This window comes from Schistocerca americana, chromosome 5, assembly GCF_021461395.2.
Source record: "Schistocerca americana isolate TAMUIC-IGC-003095 chromosome 5, iqSchAmer2.1, whole genome shotgun sequence".
Lineage (NCBI taxonomy): Eukaryota > Metazoa > Arthropoda > Insecta > Orthoptera > Acrididae > Schistocerca > Schistocerca americana.
Window position 1 is genome coordinate 651,638,404 of NC_060123.1, and position 22,937 is coordinate 651,661,340.

Sequence of the window (22,937 nt, forward strand, 5' to 3'; positions counted from 1 at the left end):
ATGCAAAGTGGGGGACGGAGGGCGAGAACAAGTGTAACAGGGTTGTGTTTTGGTTCCTTTGGTTTTCTTGATCCATGGCAGAGATCTGTCACTAAACGCAATAAATGCTTCAAAATACTTTGTTACTGCCCATGGTCTAGGGGTCAGTCGGCTCTCAGCCGTGTTAGCGTGCGGAGCTGCTCCGCGCGCCGTGTGACGCTCCGCTCTTGGCGGTGTTTACTTCCGCGTCGCGGTGTTTGTGTCTATCGGGTCCAGTATTAACGTACTCCATGGCGCACTCGTACCGCCGTGCAACGATCAAAGTAACGTTTCAGGCCGAACATCCACGACCCAGAGCTTTCGAAGTCGAACAGTTCATACGTGAGGATCTACGTTTGAACCCCCAGCACGTAATCGACATACATTTTTCCATCGCTGGAAGTGTTGTCTACATCAGGATGTCGACGGAGGAAATTTGCAATGACATAATTCACCGTCATGCCACCGGACTCAAATTTAAACACTCTGATGGACATATGGGTGCTGTGACAGTCGCCCATGCTGGATTCGGTCTCCGGACATTGCGGGTGTTTGAGCTCCCGTTCGAGGTGCCTCAGGATGTGGTTATTGCCGCTTTCCAACCATATGGCACCGTCTTGGGTCACGTCGCGGAGAAGTGGCAAACATTTACGACCTACCCCGTATTAAATGGCGTCCGGGAAATAAAAGTTGAGCTGACGAAACATGTCCCATCGTACCTGCTGATTGGCGGTGTGAGGGCCATCGTCATGTACGATGGACAGCCACGAACGTGCGCAGGATGTGGCCAGGAGGGACATGTACGTTCCGAATGCTTACACTGCCGTTTAATACAGACGCCGTTACGTGAAGAGACCCAGGCTTCGACGGTCACGTCCTTACCCATCACCTACGCCAAGGTTGCACAGGACCCCGTCGTACCAATCTCGATTGCGCCAGCAGCATCGTCAACGCCACCCGCCGAAGCACAGCGCGCCGTCGACACAAGCACGGCGTCGCCTACAGTGCTCGCTTCAGGATCGTCCGGGTTGCAGACAGTAACCGATGTTCCTGTTGGAACCGTGGACGTCGACCTCGGTGTCGTGCCGACGTCTGCCTTTGTCCAGACGGGTTCGGCGTCAGACGACGGGCGACCACATTCTGATTCAGAAGGCCACATCAGAAAACAGCGGTCGCCTCGTAAACACAGGAAACGACGACGAACGCCTTCCGATGACGCCCTTTCTCAGACGGCCCCGCGAGATGTCGACCTGTTGTCTGACGGTGATCTCCCACATTGCGTCCAGTCACGCGATGTGGCAGCAACAGGAGCCCCTCCTGTGACGCCTACTTTCCCAGCCAGGGACGTGTCCTCGCCGTTGTCAACGAATGATGACGGCGGTCCCCCTGCCACTCATGTTGCAGAACCCACAACACCCGTTCCGGAAGTACGTGACCGTCACATGTCCACGTCGTCAGCTTCCTGGGCCGATGACGTTGAAGAAGAAGTGGAACAGACTGCCAGCGTGTCTGCACAGTAATCCACCTCGGCGACACTGGGGCTGGCGCCCCGCCAGTAATTATCACCACTGCGGGACCACCGGCGGGTCTCCACCTGCCGGCTACTTCTACCGCACGTTCTGCAAATACTGAGGATGGCCGCACACAGCAATATCGTATCGCCACGATGAATCTTGCCACCATTCGTGCCCCCCATAAACTGGCCATGTTCAGAGACACTATTTACTCTGCGGATGTGGATATAGCACTCTTACAAGAGGTGTTTGTGGCTGACTTCCTAGTTCCCACCGGATACAACGCCCATGTTTCCCCCGCATCCGACACCGGTAGCGGCGTCGCCATCCTGCTACGCGACGGACTCCTTCCAGAGAACCTCATCTACCTCCCCACTGCGCGAGGTATGGCCCTTACACTGTTCGGCGTGCGTATTATTAATATCTACGCTCCGTCCGGCACTGGCCGCCGTCATGACCGACAAACTTTTTTTGCCGAAAGCGTCACACCCCTCTTCACCGGTCCGCAGGACGATTTGGTACTCGGTGGGGATTTTAACTCGACACAAGAGCCCGCGGACCAACTCCCGCGACATTCCCCTTGTGCATCTCTCTCAGTGGTCATCGACCGTCTACGACTTGTTGACACATGGAAGAAGCTCCACGGAATTCAACCGGGCTATACATTCTACACCCCCCACTCGTCAAGCCGCATAGATCGCATCTACGTTACCCGCTCCCTTGCTGATGGCACACGTCATGCGGAAGTCTGGTCCTTGGCCATTTGAGACCGTGATGCGTACCTCTGTGACGTCACTCTCGCCCGACAGCAAGTGTGGCATAGTCGTGGTCTATGGAAACTCAATGTCGCTCACCTGACCTCCTCAGACTGTCGCCGTATGGTCGAAGAAGCGTGGGCACGCTGCCACAATCGTCGAGACGCCTATGACTCCACCTTATCATGGTGGCTCTCCTGTGCAAAGCCGACCCTCAGGAAGACTCTGATGAGTTTTGGGAAGGAATTAAAGGCGTGGAAAACTAATACCCTGCACTTCTACTACACCATTCTACGTGACTGTACGTCGATGGCTTTCTCGCCAGCCCGGCAGTCGATGGTCCATCACACGAAGGCGCAGGTCTCCTTGATCATGCGACGTAACTTGGAAGGCACTGTAGTCCGTTCTCGAGCTTCTAATCGAATCCCTCAAGAACGTCCGTCGATGTACCACCTCCTTCAGGAAAGACAACGACGACGACGAGCTCTGATCCAAGTCCTCACTGATGTGGAAGGGCGCCGGCACGACACCCAACAAAGCATCGGTCGTGCTCTCCATGCTCATTTTGCCGGGCTATACGCAGCCGTACCGCATTCTGCAGCACTGATCACAGAAGTCGCTCTTCCGGAGGATGCAGTGCATGACCTCCAAGACGACGTAACCACAGATGAAGTGGTAGATGCTATCAAGGCGGGTTCCGATAACAGATCTCCTGGACCCGACGGTATACCCATCGAATTTTATAAACGTTTTCACTATTTGTTGGCTTCCACGTGGACGGCAATCGCAGAAGAGCTGGTGTCACCGACGACAGTGGTCCCGAGCGCCTTTCTAGAAGGCATTATTATCCCCGTACATAAACCGCGCGGGTTATCGAGGGTCCAGGACTATCGACCAATTACTTTGTTCAACAGCGACATGAAAATATTCACACGGCTACTGGCATCGCGACTCAAGAAGGTCGCACGTTACGTCACATCCTGCGACCAGACTTCCCTAGGAGGCGACAACAACATCCGTACGGCCCTTTGCCGTTACAGAGACATGATAGCATTAGCGCATCATCAGCGTCTCCCTGGCGCCTTGGCTTCACTGGACTTTAGCCAGGCTTTCGACCATGTTGACCACTTCTATTTACGGACAGTTCTTCAGCATATGGGTTTTCCTGGCGCTATTGTCACAGTGGTTATGCGCCTGTTGAGTAGTGCAACCTCTAAAATCATGTACAATGGTCGCCTAACACCGCCCTGGTCATCGCACGATCTGTGCGGCAAGGATGCCCTCTTTCCACGATTTTGTATGCTTTCGCCTTGGAACGCCTGCTCCAGGGCATGCGCCATCGTTTGGAAGGTATGACTCTGCACGGCCACCGGTTCTGTTGTACAGCATATGCAGACGACATAGTACTATACCTGCGCAGTGAAGATGAAGTACGAGCAGCACTGACATGGGTGGCGACTTACGGCGAAACGTCGGGGAGCTGACTCAACGTGTCAAAATCCAAGGTCCTGCTCATTGGTGAGGGCTTGCTGGAGAGATGCGCTGCCTCCCTTAGTATCGCCGCCACCATACGGTGTCTTGGACTTGATTTCACAGCAGACCTGCGCCGCTCAGCGACTATCAATGGTAGACGCTTGCTACAGACAATCAGAGCAAATCTCGCAGATCACCGGCTACGAGCTCTCGACGTTATCCAACGCGCGCAATACGTGAACATGTATCATGCTTCCCGTATACCACACGTGGCTCAAGTACTACCAGTCCCAAATCTCCTGGCGCAACGACTGTTGATGGCTTTCGGTTCCTTCGTCAGCTCGGGGATGTTATTCAAGGTGCAGTATGAATCCCTTGCACTGCCACGAGATCGTGGCGGGGTGGGACTCATCCACGTGCCGACTTGTGTCAAGGCACTATACGTCAGCTCCCAACTAAAACTTTGGCATCGTTGCCCGCAGAGCCTTACTAGCCTCCTGCTTCACAACTTTGCACCGGCCTCCTTGTCCGCCCCAGTACTGGTATCGACATTCCAACCCACTTTTATTACATCCAACGAGTTTTCCTGGAGTTCAGTTATATCTACCGGTCCTTGCCACTTACACGTTTGTACCTCACGAAAACAGTCTCCGAATTGTTACAACAGTGCCGCCCGTCCAACCCCATCGAACGTATGTATCCACAGTATGTGTGGCGACACATATGGACGGCGATCCATGCGCGTTTTCTCTAATCAGACGTTCAATCAGCGTGCTACATCACCGTTAATGGCAAACAAGTTAACCGAGATCGTCTGCACCGCATCCATCTCGCCTATTCATCCCTCTGCACCCACTGTCGAGTGGATGACATGGATGTCCACCGGTTCCACTGTGGCACAGCGTTCGACATCTGGACAATTGCGCGACGAATTTTGGCGTTTCTTACTCGCCAGACACCGGCTCAGATCAATGTCCACATGCTTTTGTACCCCGATAAGACTTTCTACCCCTCAGCCAAAACTCACTCTGTGAATTGGATCTGTGGCCACACGATCCGCTATCTTTTTACTTCTGGCGACAAGTCTACGCTAGGATGTTGGACTTATCTCAACGAACGACACTGCTTCCTGATACGAAACCCACGCTATAAGCAACATTTTTCCAATTTCTTACGGAGCACTTTCGATGACCCACCTAGTAGCTGGAACGTCCAAGCCCTCAGAAGTTGAAAACTGTATAAACCGAACCGAACTGAATAGATCTGCTACCCCGAACCCACGCCTACGCAATGAGAAGACACGTTTGGACGAGCTGGCCTGCTGTAGGCGGAGACATTTCAGGAGCTCCTGTAAGAACTGGTCTTTAACTACAAGTTGCACGACGACTTTAATTAAAAAAAAAACTTTTCCTTATTTATTCCTCATAATTTGTTCTTAAAGGAAAAAGAAATTTGATTTTAGCTTTGAAATTTTTTTTTCCAAAAGATTGCTTCTTCGCCAACAAGACGAAGGAGACTCATTTTTGTTTACTGGAAGGAGAAACCAGTATAATTGGAGTCTTTGTTTTCTTTTGAAAAACAAAACTTTTCCTTATTTATTCCTCATAATTTGTTCTTAAAGGAAAAAGAAATTTGAGTTTGGCTTTGAGGAAAAAAATATTTGTTCCAAAAGATTGCTTCTTCGCCAACAAGACGAAGGAGACTCATTTTTGTTTACTGGAAGGAGAAACCAGTATAATTGGAGTCTTTGTTTTCTTTTGAAAAAAAAATTTGAAAAAAAAGATAGCTGAGTGGTCAGCGTGACGGATTGCCGTCCTACGGGCCCGGGTTCGATTCCCGGCTGGGTCGGGGAATTTTTAAAAAAAAAAGGGGGGGTAGCGCCTTTGATTCATAATCAAAACGTCTTCGGTCCCGGGTTAGATCCCCGCCACTGCCTAAATTTTGATAAATAATCAGCATTGGCGGCCGAAGACTTCCGGCATAAGAAGTCAGCCTCATTCTGCCAACGGCCTTGTCAAAGAGGGCGGAGGAGCGGATAGAGGTTCAGGACACTCTCTTGTCCTAGGGGTGGGAAATTGCCCCTGAAGGCGGAAGAATCAGCAATAATCAACGACATGAGGATGCAGAAGGCAATGGAAACCACTGCATTAAAGACACGTAACGTGTATCCACAGGACATGTGGCCTGTAATTGAAGAAGTGTCATGATGATCTCTCCATTGGCAAAAGATTCCGGAATAGTCCCCCATTCGGATCTCCGGGAGGGGACTGCCAAGGGGGAGGTTACCATGAGAAAAAGATTGAATAATCAACGAAAGGATAACGTTCTACGAGTCGGGGCGTGGAATGTCAGAAGTTTGAACGTGGTAGGGAAACTAGAAAATCTGAAAAGGGAAATGCAAAGACTCAATCTAGATATAGTAGGGGTCAGTGAAGTGAACTGGAAGGAAGACAAGAATTTCTGGTCAGATGAGTATCGGGTAATATCAACAGCAGCAGAAAATTGTATAACAGGTGTAGGATTCGTTATGAATAGGAAGGTAGGGCAGAGGGTGTGTTACTGTGAACAGTTCAGTGACCGGGTTGTTCTAATCAGAATCGACAGCAGACCAACACCGACAACGATAGTTCAGGTACACATGCCGACGTCGCAAGCTGAAGATGAACAGATAGAGAAAGTGTATGAGGATACTGAAAGGGTAATGTAGTATGTAAAAGGGGACGAAAATCTAATAGTCATGGGCGACTGGAATGCAGTTGTAGGGGAAGGAGTAGAAGAAAAGGTTACAGGAGAATATGGGCTTGGGACAAGGAATGAAAGAGGAGAAAGACTAATTGAGTTCTGTAACAAGTTTCAGCTAGTAACAGCGAATACCCTGTTCAAGAATCACAAGAGGAGGAGGTATACTTGGAAAAGGCCGGGAGATACGGGAAGATTTCAATTAGATTACATCATGGTCAGACAGAGATTCCGAAATCAGATACTGGATTGTAAGGCGTACCCAGGAGCAGATATAGACTCAGATCACAATATAGTAGTGATGAAGAGTGGGCTGAAGTTCAAGACATTAGTCAGGAAGAATCAATACGCAAAGAAGTGGGATACGGAAGTACTAAGGAATGACGAGATACGTTTGAAGTTCTCTAACGCTATAGATACAGCAATAAGGTATAGCGCAGTAGGCAGTACAGTTGAAGAGGAATGGACATCTCTAAAAAGGGACATCACAGAAGTTGGGAAGGAAAACATAGGTACAAAGAAGGTAGCTGCGAAGAAACCATGGGTAACAGAAGAAATACTTCAGTTGATTGATGAAAGGAGGAAGTACGAACATGTTCCGGGAAAATCGGGAATACAGAAATACAAGTCGCTGAGGAATGAAGTAAATAGGAAGTGCAGGGAAGCTAAGACGAAATGACTGCAGGAAAAATGTGAAGACATCGAAAAAGGACAGACTCAGCATACAGGAAAGTCAAAACAACCTTTGGTGACATTAAAAGCAACGGTGGTAACATTAAGAGCGCAACGGGAATTCCACTGTTAAATGCAGAGGAGAGAGCAGATAGGTGGAAAGAATGCATTCAAAGCCTCTATGAGGGTGAAGATTTGTCTGATGTGATAGAAGAAGAAACAGGAGTCGATTTAGAAGAGATAGGAGATCCAGTATTAGAATCGGAATTTAAAAGACCGTTGGAGGACTTACAGTCAAATAAGGCAGAAGGGATAGATAACATTCCATCAGAATTTCTAAAATCATTGGAGGAAGTGGCAACAAAACGACTATTCACGTTGGTGTGTAGAATATAAGAGGCTGGCGACATACCATCTGACTTTCGGAAAAGCATCATCCACACAATTCCGAAGACGGCAAGAGCTGACAAGTGCGAGAATTATCGCACAATAACAGCTCACCCATCGAAGCTGCTTACAAGAATAATATACAGAAGAATGGAAAAGAAAATTGAGAATGCGCTAGGTGACGATCAGTTTGGCTTTAGGAAAAGTAAAGGGACGAGAGAGGCAATTCTGACGTTACGGCTAATAATGGAAGGAAGACTAAAGAAAAATCAGGACACTTTCATGGGATTCGTCGACCTGGAAAAAGCGTTCGACAATATAAAATGGTGCAAGCTGTTCGAGATTCTGAAAAAAGTAGGGGTAAGCTATAGGGAGAGACGGGTCATATACAATATGTACAACAACCAAGAGGGAATAATAAGAGTGGACGATCAAGAACGAAGTGCTCGTATTAAGAAGGGTGTAAGACAAGGCTGTAGCCTTTCGCCCCTACTCTTCAATCTGTGCATCGAGGAAGCAATGATGGAAATAAAAGAAAGGTTCTGGAGTGGAATTAAAATACAAGGTGGAAGGATATCAATGATACGATTCGCTCATGACATTGCTATCCTGAGTGAAAGTGAAGAAGAATTAAATGATCTGCTGAACGGAATGAACAGTCTAATGAGTACACAGTATGGATTGAGAGTAAATCAGAGAAAGACGAAGGTAATGAGAAGTAGTAGAAATGAGAACAGCGAGAAACTTAACATCAGGATTGATGGTCACGAAGTCAATGAAGTTAAGGAATTCTGCTACCTAGGCAGCAAAATAACCAATGACGGACGGAGCAAGGAGGACATCAAAAGCAGACTCGCTATGGCAAAAAAGGCATTTCAGGCCAAGAGAAGTCTACTAATATCAAATACCGGCCTTAATTTGAGGAAGAAATTTCTGAGGATGTACGTCTGGAGTACAGCATTGTATGATAGTGAAACATGGACTGTGGGAAAACCGGAACAGAAGAGAATCGAAGCATTTGAGATGTGGTGCTATAGACGAATGTTGAAAATTAGGTGGACTGATAAGGTAAGGAATGAGGAGGTTCTACGCAGAATCGGAGAGGAAAGGAATATGTGGAAAACACTGATAAGGAGAAGGGACAGGATGGTAGGACATCTGCTGAGACATGAGGGAATGACTTTCATGGTACTAGAGGGAGCTGTAGAGGGCAAAAACTGTAGAGGAAGACAGAGATTGGAATACGTCAAGCAAATAATTGAGGACGTAGGTTGCAAGTGCTACTCTGAGATGAAGAGGTTAGCACAGGAAAGGAATTCGTGGCGGGCCACATCAAACCAGTCAGTAGACTGATGACCAAAAAAAAAAAAATTGCAGGTGTCGCGAGTGATATTGTGACGGACGTGGAATTTAATCAAACTGATTTAACTAACAGGTTATCGCTAACACCAGCACGTGGCTTCCAGAGAACAGATTAACGTTTAACCGCAACAAAATTCAGTGAGTTCTATTTGTGACAAAAAAACACTTGTAAAATTCACTGTGAGTAGGTGGTCAAGCAGTCAGTGAGGCAGACCATTTTAAAATCTTAGGACTGAGGATAGATGAAAAACTTTCTTTGGAATATGACGTTCAAACTTTTGTGCAGAAACTTGATGCAGCTATCTTCACCAAAAGAAAAATCTCCACTTTCTACGACACTGAGAAGCGAAGGTATGTGTATTTTGCTTACCTTCTCTCTATTACCTCGTATGATGTTATATTTTGGGACAAATCTGTGCGCTCACCCAGAATAACCACAGCGCGTAAAAGGGCGGTGAGGCAGATCTGCGGTATCAGTTCGTAAGCTTCGAGTAGGCCTTTGTTCAGTCTCCTCGGAATGTCTGCCATACCTGTATATTTACTACAACATGGAATCTGTTGTTGTAAATATTGACTCATTCACAAAAAACTGCAACATTCATCCGGTGAACGCTTGTTGGAAACCGATTTGTACTTGGATAACTCTTCCATAACTGAGCCGGCCATTGTGGCCGAGCGGTTCTAGGCGCTTCAGTCCGGAACCGCGTTGCTGCTGCGGTCGCAGGTTCGAATCCTGCCTCGGGATTGGATGTGTGTGATGTCCTTAGGTTAGTTAGGCTTGAGTAGTTCTAAGTTCCGTGACTGATGACCTCAAATGTTAAGTCCCATAGTGCTCAGAGCCATTTGTTTGCTATTTATTCGCATATTCGCTCACAACAATTTTTCGTATTTTACTGTCTAGTTTTTTCATAATTCCCTAATCAGCGCTCTATAAACTATGTACAGACTCATTCGTTGAACAAGTAGCCCTAGTTCGCATGTTCTCACGGAAACTGATAAATACATGGCCGGCCATTGTGCCCGAGCGGTTCTAGATATCTGTGATAAACTATCATCAAGAACGAAGACAATTCATTCGCAAAATTTGTGCAGAAAATGACTGTGTTCCCTCGGGCTCTAGGGCGTCGTACAGTTTAAGTGATTTCAGCTGTCTAGTATAACCAAGGTCGCGCTTCCCAGTTATTACCATTCTACTGCGAAGCCAAGTTGTGAAACTGACTGGCGTCGCTAAAGACGGACCACACACTGCAAGTACTCGCGTTAAGACTGCTGCTACGACAGACGCCGCTGGGGGCTTGCGTGGGCGTCGCGAGGCACCTGACGCGTCGAGGACACCGGCAACTCCTTATTGGGACGGCCCTTCTGTCTAGCACGACAATACGACCTGCGCATCGCGGCAAAAACGAGCAACCAAAACCTGGAGGTTGCGACCGGTCAGGCAGTCGGCTCACGGAACTTCTGACAGGGTACGTGATCCAACTGTTTACCAGGTCCTTTCCACATACTGTACAGCGAACAGGACTCTGTTTATGGCTCTCTGAAAACATCTGCGCATTTCATTATCTCGCGTTAATCTCTTCGTGCGGTTTATATAGTTTGCGATTATCGCTTTTCTACTTTTCTGTCGTACATTCTAGTCTCCCTCTTCCACTATACGTACGAGTTTTATCTTCACGTTCACCTGAAAGCGAATAATTTTTCTGCTACCACTGTCCCTTTTCTCACCTTATTACTACACTAGCGAAAAATAATCGCCTTTAAGAGGTGATGCCTATACCTCACAGCCCTCATAAAGCAATTAACCATCGTTGATTGCACGCTGACTGCAAATCGTCTGGGAGGACCTGCTGGAAACTGCGCTACGCTGGCGATTTAATAAGTCTGATAAATTTCCGTGAAAGAAGGAACATTTTTGTTACTTCTTCATCGTTGGTAAGTTTGATTATTCCAAGGATCGTATGAAGAATTTCAGCAATGTACAGCGTACAGTTCTTTGCAGACAGCCGTTGCCAATGTGTCGACTGCGACTGAAAATGGAGTAAACCGACTTTCGTTCTTTTATTCAACATTTCAGTTTGAAAGGTTGGACTGCCACACAGGTCAAAGTAGAACAGGATGAAGTTCACGCGTACTCTGCCCCACCACTGAAGACCTTTTCCTTTTGGATTAATGAATTTAAACACGTTCGAACAAGTGCTGAAGACGAAGTACGCTCCGTTCATGCTACTAAGATCACCACAAAGGAAATCATTGACATAATTCATGGTACGGTAATGCAAAAGGTTCAAATGGCTTTGAGCACTATGGGACTTAACATCTGAGGTCATCAGTCCCCTAGAACTTAGAACTACTTAAGTCTAACTAACCTAAGGACATCACACACATCCATGCCCGAGGCAGGATTCGAACCAGCGATCGTAGCAGTCGATCGGCCACCGCGGCCGGCTGGTAATGCAAGACCGATAAACAAAAATTCGTGAGATTGCTGAGACTGTAGGTGTCTCAACTGACAGAGTGCACATAATATACTGCAAGGAGAATTGGCTACGAAGAAGATGTATGCGGGGGGGCGCTTGATTGCTCACAGTCGACCAAAAGCGCATCCGGCACAACATTTCTGGCAAGGTTTAATCGCGACCCGCATGGAAGCTCGATCCATCACGACACACCAAGTCAAAACGACAGTGAAAACAGTGGATAAAGGCTGGTGAATGTGCCCCGATGACGCCAGAGACCATTTTGTCAGATGTTAAGGCGATGGCTGCTGTTTTTTCTGGGTTTCCCAAGGAATAATCCTCATAGATTTACTTGGGAACCATAACTGAACTCTATTATGCTTAATTGTTCGGTCGTATGAAACAGGCATTGACTGAAAAAAGATTAAGGTTGGCGCCCAAAAAGTGCTGTTTCACCATTGCTAGCCAAAAAAAATGCGATAACATGAAGATAGCATCCAAAAAACATCAAATTGGTTCGAAGTGCACTAAATTCTTGGATATACAATGTTGTTATAATTTCCTTGCAACCGGAAAAAACACATGGTAGGGAAAATAAAACTGGCCCGGAAAATATACCATGCCCTTTCAGATAGGCAACCCAACATATATCAATTGGCATGTAAGGTAGGTTGCCTATCTTAAGGTGTATGAAACATTTTCCAGGTCAGTTTTATTTTACCCACACTGTAGATGGAGTCATGCCATCCACATTATGTATATAAGGAAACATACAAATAGGAGTTCTCATTCAAAAATCGCTTTTGAATGTTGGTGGTTTCTGAGAAAATCGTGTTATGCCTTGTGTAAGAAGTAGAAATATTACTAGCACTTGTCGGGTTTCGACAGCGTCAGGATCGTAGCCTATTGAGAATGCGATTTGTCGTTTCTGCAACACTGCTGCTCTCGTTGGTGTGAATCACCCGACCCTCATGCGAATGTGGAACTGGTAAGTTAAGGAGGCCATACTCAAGTGCCTGCAGGATCTCAACGACCCAACACGAATACAGACTGAAAGGACAGACATGTTATCCAGTCGGCCGTGCAGGATCGTTAAGTTCCGTCGCTTATGTTGAGTGGCTAAATGGGTTTGTCTGCAGCAAGACGGAAAGTGCGACGACATGTGGAGCACCACGGAGTGTCCACATGGCGACCATTTTTGCAGCTTCTGTTGACGCAGCCGCAGAAAGAGGTAGGTTACAGTGGTGAGCCCAACTTCACTACTGGACATAGGAATAAAAAAGTAAAGTCGAATGGCGTGGTTGGCTGTGAGACTCTGCAAGCCAGGTGAGCCGCCTAATTGGAAAAAGTTTCCTTTTCTTCTTGTACACCGGCATCTTTCCTTCACGAAGTGTGAAAGAGACGTGTGTTAAGTGTACCTGATACTTGTAAATGACTGTTATCTGTGTCTGTGTCTGTGTGGGGAGGGGGGGGGGGAGGGGGGTACGTGGTGTGGTGTCATGTTTGCGTTGTATGATGACGATAGAACGGAGAGGTTGAAACCCGGTGCCGACAGTTAGCCTACTCCTCTCGAATAGCGACAACGGGTGCCCCAAGCGTAATGCCCCCATGCGACGGACAAATCATCATCAACAGTGTCACATGCTCTCACTCCACGAGATAATATGGAGAGGTTTGGCATTTAATTCAGAACACTGGTGCATAGTCTGGTGTCCAGTAACTTCACACCACCGCCCGTCCTCCAGTTTCCCGGAGAGGCAAACGGAAAAAAGGCAACAGCGTGGGGGGCTTCTGTCCGGCTGCTAATCCAAGTACCTATGACGTCTGACGTTGCTTCACGGCTGTGATATGGGGAAACGTGGTGGATTCACCAGGGCAAGCTTACTGGCGACCCAGGAGTGAGACCACATCCCTTTTCCAATTGAGTCTCGGGTCTCCGTACAATATCGTGATGGACGTATCCGTGTGTGGAAGCTCTGAGGAAGACGAGTTTGCCAGGTTGTACTCGTTATCGTCATGTGGACACAACATAAGCATCTCTGATTCGTATAGCTACTAATTTCTACGGAAGATGTTACATTTCTGACAAATTAAGCACGGTGCTGCGTGTTATCTTCGAGGTCTCCGTGTGTTATCTTTCAACAAGGTAACGCAAGACCACATGTTATCCATACTGTCCTAACCTGCCGCGATACAGAATGTGCTCGACTGTACTCTGGACGACACGTACCCCCGATTTCTCACTCATTGAAAACATGTGGTCATGGGCTGACGAAAAACTTATAAACCACCACTCGCCATCCAATACGATTCATGAAGTCCGGCAGTGAATGAAATATCTGTATATGTCACCGAAGCGCATTTCATCTTGATGCCCTGCTGCGTAGAAGCCATTGGTGCTGCCAGATGTGGCAGCTGCGTACAAAATTTTGCGCCCACTATATCGCCAAATAACATATAAATTTAATTCTACACTGCTGGCCATTAAAATTGCTACACCAAGAAGAACTACAGATGATAAACAGGTTTTCATTGGACAAATATATAATACTAGAAATGAATGTGATTACATTTTCACGCAATTTGGGTGCATACATCCTGAGAAATCAGTTCCCAGAACAACCACCTCTGGCCGTAATAACGGCCTTGATGCGCCTGGGCATTGAGTTAAACAGAGCTTGGATCGCGTGTGCAGGTACAGCAACATATGCAGCTTCAAAACGATGCCACAGTTCATCAAGAATAGTGACTGGCGTATTGTGACGAGCCCGTTGCTCGGCCACCATTGACCAAACCGTTTCAATTGGTGAGAGATATGGAGAATGTGCTGGCCAGGGCAGCAGTCGAACATTTTCTGTATCCAGAAAGGCCCACACAGCACCTGCAACATGCGGTCGTGCATTATCTTGCTGAAATGTACGGTTTCGCAGGAATAGAATGAAGGGTAGAGCCACGGGTCGTAACACATCTCAAATGTAACGTCCACTGTTCAAAGTGCCGTCAATGCGAACAAGAGGTGACCGAGACGTGTAACCAATGTCAGCCCATACCATCAAACCGGGTGATACGCCAGTATGGCGATGACGAATATACGCTTCCAATGTACGTTCACCGCGATTTCGCCAAACACGGATGCGACCATCATGATGCTGTAAACAGAACCTGGTTTCATCCGAAAAAATGACGTTTTGGCATTCGTGCACCCACGTTCGTCGTTTAGTACACCATCGCAGGCGCTCCTGTCTGTGATGCAGCGTCAAGGGTAACCGTAGCCATGGTCTTCGAGCTGATAGTCCACGCTGCTGCAAACGTCGTCGAACTGTTCGTGCAGATGATTGTTGTCTGGCAAACGTCCCAATCTGTTGACTCAGGGATCGATACGTGGCTACACGATCCGTTACTGCCATGCGGTAAAGATGCCTGTCATCTCGACTGCTAGTGATACGAGGCCGTTGGGATCCAGCACGGCGTTCCGTATTACCCTCCTGAACCCCCTGATTCTATGTTCTGCTAATAGTCATTGGATCTCGACCAACGCGAACAGCAATGTGGCGATAAGATAAACCGCAATCGCGATAGGCTGCAATCCGACCTTTATCAAAGTCAGAAACGTGATGGTACGCATTTCTCCTCCTTACACGAGGCATTACAACACCGTTTCACCAGGCAACGCCGGTCATCTGCTGCTTGTGTATGAGAAATCGGTTAGAAACTTTCCTCATGTCAGAACGCTGTAGGTGTTGGCCCGACGCCAACCTTGCGTGAATGCTCTGAAAAGCTAATCATTTGCATATCACAGCATCTTCTTCCTGTCGGTTAAATTTCGCGTCTGTAGCACGTCATCTTCGTGGTGTAGGAATTTTAATGACCAGTAGTGTATATATAATATATAAACGTTCAATAAGTAAAATTTTGTATTTTCTATCCTTCCTGGCTTTGTAATTACGATGCTTTGGAATTGCTTGTAAGGGACGCCCCTCCATTCGAGCAGGAATTTGTATTTAAAATCTTATACGCAGACTATCTCACATTTTAACTATGTCTGAGACGGGATATGATCGTGTTACTCTTGGTTTACAAACAACAGCGCTTGCAGTCTTGGAGGAGAGGGGGTTTAACACCCCAGTCAATGAATTACCTCACCGAGTAGTTCAAGCGTTTAGTTTTTAATGTTAGGAACGTTTTAAATATTGTGGTATTTAAGTTAAGAAGGCATTTTCCAACGGAATACGTTTTAGGACATGTTGATGACACTTTTGCAATGATTTTGGTGGATTTACTTATTCAGAAACATGAATATAGATTTGACAGCTCAACTGAAGTTATATTCGATAGGATAGTGGATGAAGAAAACGACTGCATAGACGGTAACGTGATTAATAGTTCAAATGGCTTTAAGCACTATGGGACTTAACTTCTGAGATCATCATTCCCCTAGACTGAGAACTACTTAAATCTAACTAACCTAAGGTCATCACACACATCCATGCCCGAGGCAGGATTCGAACCTGCGACCGTAGCAGCAGCGCGGTTCCGGAATGAAGCGCCTAGCTCGGCCACAGCGGCCTGCTGATTAATAGTGTTCAAGATTGTAGCGTTAGTAACAGTGGCGCAAACAGTACTCCTCAAAGAGGAACTAAGAGTTCTGGTGGTAACGACGTACCTCCACCAAAACAGAAATCCAATACTGCTAGTATTTTTACAAAACTTTCAGAAGAACGTCTTGAACGTATTTATGATGAATATCGTGCACGTCCACGTAAAGTTATGATCTGCAGCTCGTCGTTGAAGAGGCATCCACCTATAAATACCACATCGAACATCAAAGTACTACTTGTCTATACGGAGAAAAAAAGATTAAACGAAAATCCATATCGAGGAAACAAGGAAATCAAGGAACTAGAAATAGAACAACACATTCTATACCAATTTGACATAGCAAGAAATGAAGGAAAATTTGTCCGTTACTGGCACCTGAAAGTTTGGGCAATGCAAAAAGCAAGACAAATGGGGGCACACAAAGTTTAAATGCTCTGCAGCTATCATAGCACATCTCTAGAAAGAATACAGAATATTCCATAGAAACATCACTGATTTCATGACAGCCATGTACAGGAAGACCAAGATATTCACCAGTCTTGGACCCGTTTCGTCGAAGAAGTAAATCAGAAAACCGCAAGTTTCCAGATACAGCCAAACAGCACTTGGAACACTAATCAAAGAGAATTTAATTATGGACTAACTTCTGGTGCTACACTATCTACAAAAGGGGGAAGAATCAACAGTTCGTTTGGTCCAATCCGTACAGAATACAACTCATATTTATATAATTCATGTTGGACTTCCAATGAGTGAACACTTAACAAAGAAACTGTTTATTTGCCTTCAGAAAAAAAAACTTTCGGGCCGGAAGTTAAAATCAATACTTAAGGCAATCTTCCATCAAACTTACTTTTGGAGACTAGTACAATTGGTAAAAATGTGAGAAGATCATTTAAAATCCGTTTTCGTGAAGTTCGTTAATGACAATGTCTCAAAAACCAGAAGTGTGTACTACTTAGTGATTCTTGTAGTGCTCTCAGATACACAATTATACTAAATGATTCATTTTCGGGTAAATAAACTGAATGCATGATCATTCCGCCAAAAACAAAAAACAAAATAGCCTTTGGATGTATATTTCTTCTGACAGTATAAAGTATGTGTAAGGACTGTCCGCAGTGCCTTAGAAACTAAATTAGAAAATTGAATTTTCATTATCAAAATGCCTTCTATTGTTCATAACCAGCTGTCTGCTCCACCGTAGCAGCCTATGTTTCAATATTCCTAGAAAGCGGATTGGTGGCTACACACGTTGCTGAAATCAAGAATGTGATTCAATTGGTATTTGATTATGCAGCTGGAGAATGAAATTCTGAGGACTGTCTCTTCTATTCACACATTGTTTCATGCACTGTGTTGAAGAATCTCATGTACAGGGGAAATAATTTATTTAATTTCTATAATAATGAGTTAGATCACCCACAACTTTAATTTTTTTACAGTTGGCAACACCTTTAACCCACAATGACACAGATTCAGATTCATTTATTTTACGATGATTCCTGGTCCTAAGAACCAGGGGCATTGAAGACAGGTAATACGATTTACCCATATCTCTAGTATAGACCTCTCCGATCTGAAATGTCTGATAAGCAATGACGTCACGGCTGTTGAACGAATCCAGTCCTGCCACTTTATCGACTTTAGGTCCACGTACTAGAACAACGGTGACCCAGCCATTACCTTGCTGATTAGCATCATTGTTGCTAAGGGTCAAGTTCAAAACTCCACCACAAAAGACTGGTGGACCATGAAGGATGACTTGTGCAACTACTACAAAGTTCTTGGTCTCAATAAGAATAATGTATGTTGCTTAATACACTGTAGGGCGCATACGCCATCTCCTTCGATAATAACGTGGCATCTTCTGTGTGAGCGGTCCAATGCTGTTGCGCGAGCGACTGCACGAAGACTGACGCCTTCTTAACAAAATCATTACTCATACAGACAAAACTGTTGCATCCTTGAGCCCCCGCTTCTCGACTGGCGCTAGCGATAGGAAATTTTCTACGTCCGACGTTTGGGTGTTATCCCCGAAATGTGCTGTAGTCGTTCTAACAGCACGCGCGTCAGGGCGCAATTTGGTTACAAGCCGCTTGCGAGGTACGGTGTCAAAAGCGTCCTGGAAAACCAAAAATATGCAATCAATTTGAAATCCGTTATCAACAGCACTCAGCACTTCGTGTGTGTAAAGAGCTAGTTGTGTTTCACAAGAACGATGTTTTCTAAATCCGTGTTGACTGTTTGTCAATAGACCTTTTCCTTCAAGGTAATTCATAATGTTCGATCATAATATATGCTCCAAAATCTTGATGCGTATCGTCGTTAGTAACATGGCCCTGAAATTTAATGGATTACTCTTCCTATCTTTCTTGAATATTGGTGTGACCTGTACAACGTTCCAGTCTTTTGGTAAGGATCTTTCGTCGAGCGAGCAGTTGTATAAGGCTGTAAGTATGGATCCATTGCATCAGCATACAATGCAGGGAACCTAATTAATATACAGTCTGGACCGGAAGACTTCGTTTTATTAAGTTATTTAAGTTGCTGCACTACTTCGAGGATATGTACTTCTAAGTTACGCACGTTGGCAGCTGTTATTGATTCGAATTCTGAAATATTTAGACCCTTTTGGTTCTCAGCGCCTCAAATGGAAGAGGTGTAATATCTGTTTGCGGAGTACATTTTCCAGTTTAGTGTGTGATCTATAAGTCTTTCTAAAAGTAGACCTACCTGGATTCCTCTAGAGTATTTATTAGTGACGTGAGAGTAGTGACAATTTATCCCGTCCGCTGCTCAAACCAGTGCAGGTGACCATTAAAAAATCAAGTGGCTCTAACCACTATGGGACTTAACATCTGAGGTCATCAGTCCCCTAGAACTTAGAACTACTTAAACCTAACTAACCTAAGGATATCACACACATCCATCCCCAAGGCAGGATTCGGAACCTGCAACCGTAGCAGCAGCGCGGTTCCAGACTGTAGCGCCTAGAACCGCTCGGCCACATTGGCCGGCGGTGACCATTATTCAGATTGATTTAACAGTGTAGCATTGCTCTTGATTATGGATGTTCCACCGACGAACGTTTCCGAGTAAATCTGTGGAGGAGTCCATCGCGTAATTTCTTTCGCGCGCTGCACGTCTAAAAGGGTGCCTGGATTCCTCGCCGCAGTTGGCACTTTGGGCGAAGCCGTGGATCTTCCGAGGACGACACGCAAGTAACGGCTCACTGAGTGTGCGAGTTTCTGCAAGTAAATGCAGTTTCAGTTCCAAGCTATGTTTAGTCTTATACATCGAGTCGGATATCAATTAGTTCTTGCTATACTTTACGAACAATAATTGGTAGCATTCAGCACATTGTAATGTACTCCAACAAAGTGTAAAAACACCTTGTTAGAGTCTGACAAGGAGACGGCACGACCGTGGGGTCGGGGATTTGTCCGCAATTTTTTTTTTTTGGTGAAAGAACACCCCTAACACCTCATGTGGTTAAAATATTAGGACGCACTACCCGGAAAATCCCGGGAAAAATGGATCCAAAGTTTCTTAGGCGCCTTATGAGTATAAAATGTTAGAAGACTGCCGACCCGCCGTCTGGCCTCGGTGTTAGGTGCTCGAATTCTTACGCCAGAGGTCTGGTGTTCGATTCTTCCTCTGGCACTTTTTTTTTTCTTCTGTTTCATTTTCTTTGGTTATTCCACCAATTATTCAGGAAGTTTCCTAAACCTACATTACCTTTAACAAATTAGTTACATTATTGAATAAAAATTATTTTCTTTTTGTCCAACAACACAATTCATGGCGCTGGGTTTTCCATTTTTCATTGTAAAGTATATGAGGAGAAACAGTGCCTTTTTAACAGAATAACAAAGTCGATTGGGAAACATTCAATTTTTATACATATAATAATTATATACAAGAATTGCAATGGTAATTATCGTAAAAACAAACAAAGCAATAATTTTTGCGACATCTTGCGCAACATATAAAAGCGGATTGTTTACAATCACAGGGCGTTTGCAATAAATCTGTACGAAAACATCTGTACAAAAACATGCCCCATTAACATTTACGAAAATGTTTCGAGTTTCTGACAGTTTTGAGGCATACCAGGAATATTAAATCATGTCTCGGAATATTGGTGACCATAATTGATGGTGAATTATAGAATGAATTTTTATACAATCTTCCCGCGAATTAATTTCACGATTCTCTTGTAACAATGCACTGCAATTTTGCAAGCAACAGAAGCAAAAAAAAAAAAAAAAAAGGTGCCGGAGGAGGAATCGAACTCGAGATCTCTGTCGTAATGATCCGAGGGTTAACCATGTAGGCCACACGGCGGCACGGCAATGGACTAACATTTTATGCTCATAAGGCACCTAAGAAACTTTGGAGCGATTTTTCTCGGGATTTTCCGAGTAGTGCGTGCTAATATTTTAACCACGTGAGGTGTTAGGGGTCGTCTTTCAGCACACAAAATTGCGGACAAATCCCCGACCCCACGGTCGTGCCGTCTCCTTGTGAGTCGTATAAGTTGAGCATGGGCAGGCTGATGACGAGCGACTTCTCACACGAAACGTGTTGTTGTACTACAAGTACACCAGAAGTGTAGTCATACCGACCGTTCTATGTTTGCGGCCCTTTCAGGCTTTCCTGTACTTTTTATTTTCAGAATTACTGTCACGAAGACGTCATATTCAAGAGGACATAGTTTCGACAGCACATCAAAATACGGAGGGCATACGGCCACGCTCTACCACTAACATCACCAAATTCAGCTCAACGTGGCTACCCAGTGTAGACACAGGATAAAGTTGAAGAAAAAGAAGAAGAAGAGGGATTCACTCTCGTCTACGGTCGCTGGCGGTTAGGATCTTTTTACGATCACTCTTCTTGAGCCGTGTCAATGGCTGCGAATAGCACACTGTTCCTTGTAGACGCGTTGACCATTCTGCGATGATATACCAACAAATAGGGCAACCTCATTCACGATGCGATCGTGGTCACTTCCAAACGCCGATAGCTTCTTTTTGTCATTCTGTTATGTCTCCACGTCGACCCAAATTACTATTCTGATTCAATACAACTGACTGGAACGTAATTGCGTTATTACTTCACTGTCATTACTTACTGGGGCTTGTAAGAGACATGGGAACACCGCGAGAAATACGTACTTGATCATAAATACAAATGCTAGCCAAATCTGCAGCCATTGCTGTTGTATTTGACCACAAGTGCAATGGCCTCAATACGTTGCAAGCGTCCGTCGTGATCGGAACAGTGTTCTGTGTAGTTGTGAGTACATTATGTATGAGCTAAGTGTATTCGGAAGTGAGTAAATTGTCGGTGCTCGCATGGTGGGTCTTCCGTAACAAAAGTAGCTGATGTGTTTGTTGTTTCAGGAGGCACCGTATCGAAGATTTATACCACATAGAGGAAAAGCGGAACAACATCATCCGCTAAGTCGCAACGAGGACGAAACTGTGTGTTCGGTTACTCTAACACACGGTCATTGATGAGGACTGTGCCAAAAAACAAGAGGACGACAGCAGCTGCAAAAGTCAATGCAGAACTGAATGTCGCATTCGTGAGCCCTGGCATCATCAAAACAACACGAAGGTAGCTCCATAAATAGAGAATTGCAGAGCAAGCTGGAATTCCAAAACGACTTATCAGTGATGTAAATGCCAGTAACAGGAAAGCGTGTGGCCGAAGCGATGAAACTTGGCCTGCAAGGTTGCATACCCGCCAAGGTATATGTGTCCATTTTGGCTGATCAGTTCTATCCCAAGGTACAATGTTTGTTCTCCAATGGTGATGCTAAGTTCCAAGTCTACAGGACCCTTTCCCATACAGCTAGTATCGTCCAGGACTGGTTTGTTCAGCACGAGGATGAATTGTCACACCTGCCCTGGACACCACAGTCATCAGATCTGAGCGTTTGTGGTGAACTTTGCGGAGAAGGGTGCCTGATCGCTAGTTGCCTCTATCGTCTTTACCCGCACTTGCCACTATTTTGCAATAAGAACGATGTAAGATAACATTCAAAACCTTGCAATACCTGTATTTGACAATCCCGAGACGGCACGATACTGTTTTGAATGCCAGTGGTTTTCCTACGCCGTATTAGACATGGTAATGTGCTGCACGTTGGGAGTTTCCATTTTTTTGTACACCCCTATAAGTCAGTGGTGGAGGATCGCATCACCAACTGGTTCCACTTCTAGACTTTCGATAGCGCTATAACGATAGGAGTGTGCTGTTTTAAGGGAGAGCTAATGTACCAAGATACATAAAATGTATTCGCAGGTGCAAATACGAACAACCATCTACTCTATAAGGGAATGACGATAATGAAAATTTGTGCTGGACCAGAATTCGAACTCGCATTCGCCGTTTTAGGCGAACAGTTCCTTAATCACTTCGGCTATACGTGTACGCCTCATGGCTAGACCCAAAATTCCTGCATAACAACCTACAGGTATACTCATATGCACATTATGTAATTCCTGTACAGGGGACGATATTTGAATTTAAAGTCGCTGCATGGTATCAGCAGATAAATATGATATTGCAGTGCATGTGAGTAGTGTGGCAACAGGGGCATGAGCAGAATTTGTTAGTGTGGATTGCCTACATCGGGGGCAAGCAGACATTCAGGGGCAAACCTATTGTTCTCTTTCGTTGACAGGTCTTTAACCCACTGTTCTGCTAAGTGGATTGTAACTCCCTGGGGACATCTGTCCTACTGAGAAACCTCCCCCCACCCTTACTGCTCCCCCTCCTCCACCCAACACTTCTCGAAAGCTCCAAAGCTTCCAACCCTCCCCCCTCCACCTCGCCCCGTCTAATTAATTAAGGAGACCAAACTGCATACTGATATTTAGACTTCGATATCTCCTACAACATTACAGTTATAAATTTAAAACTTGACACTATTGTGTAGTACGTAA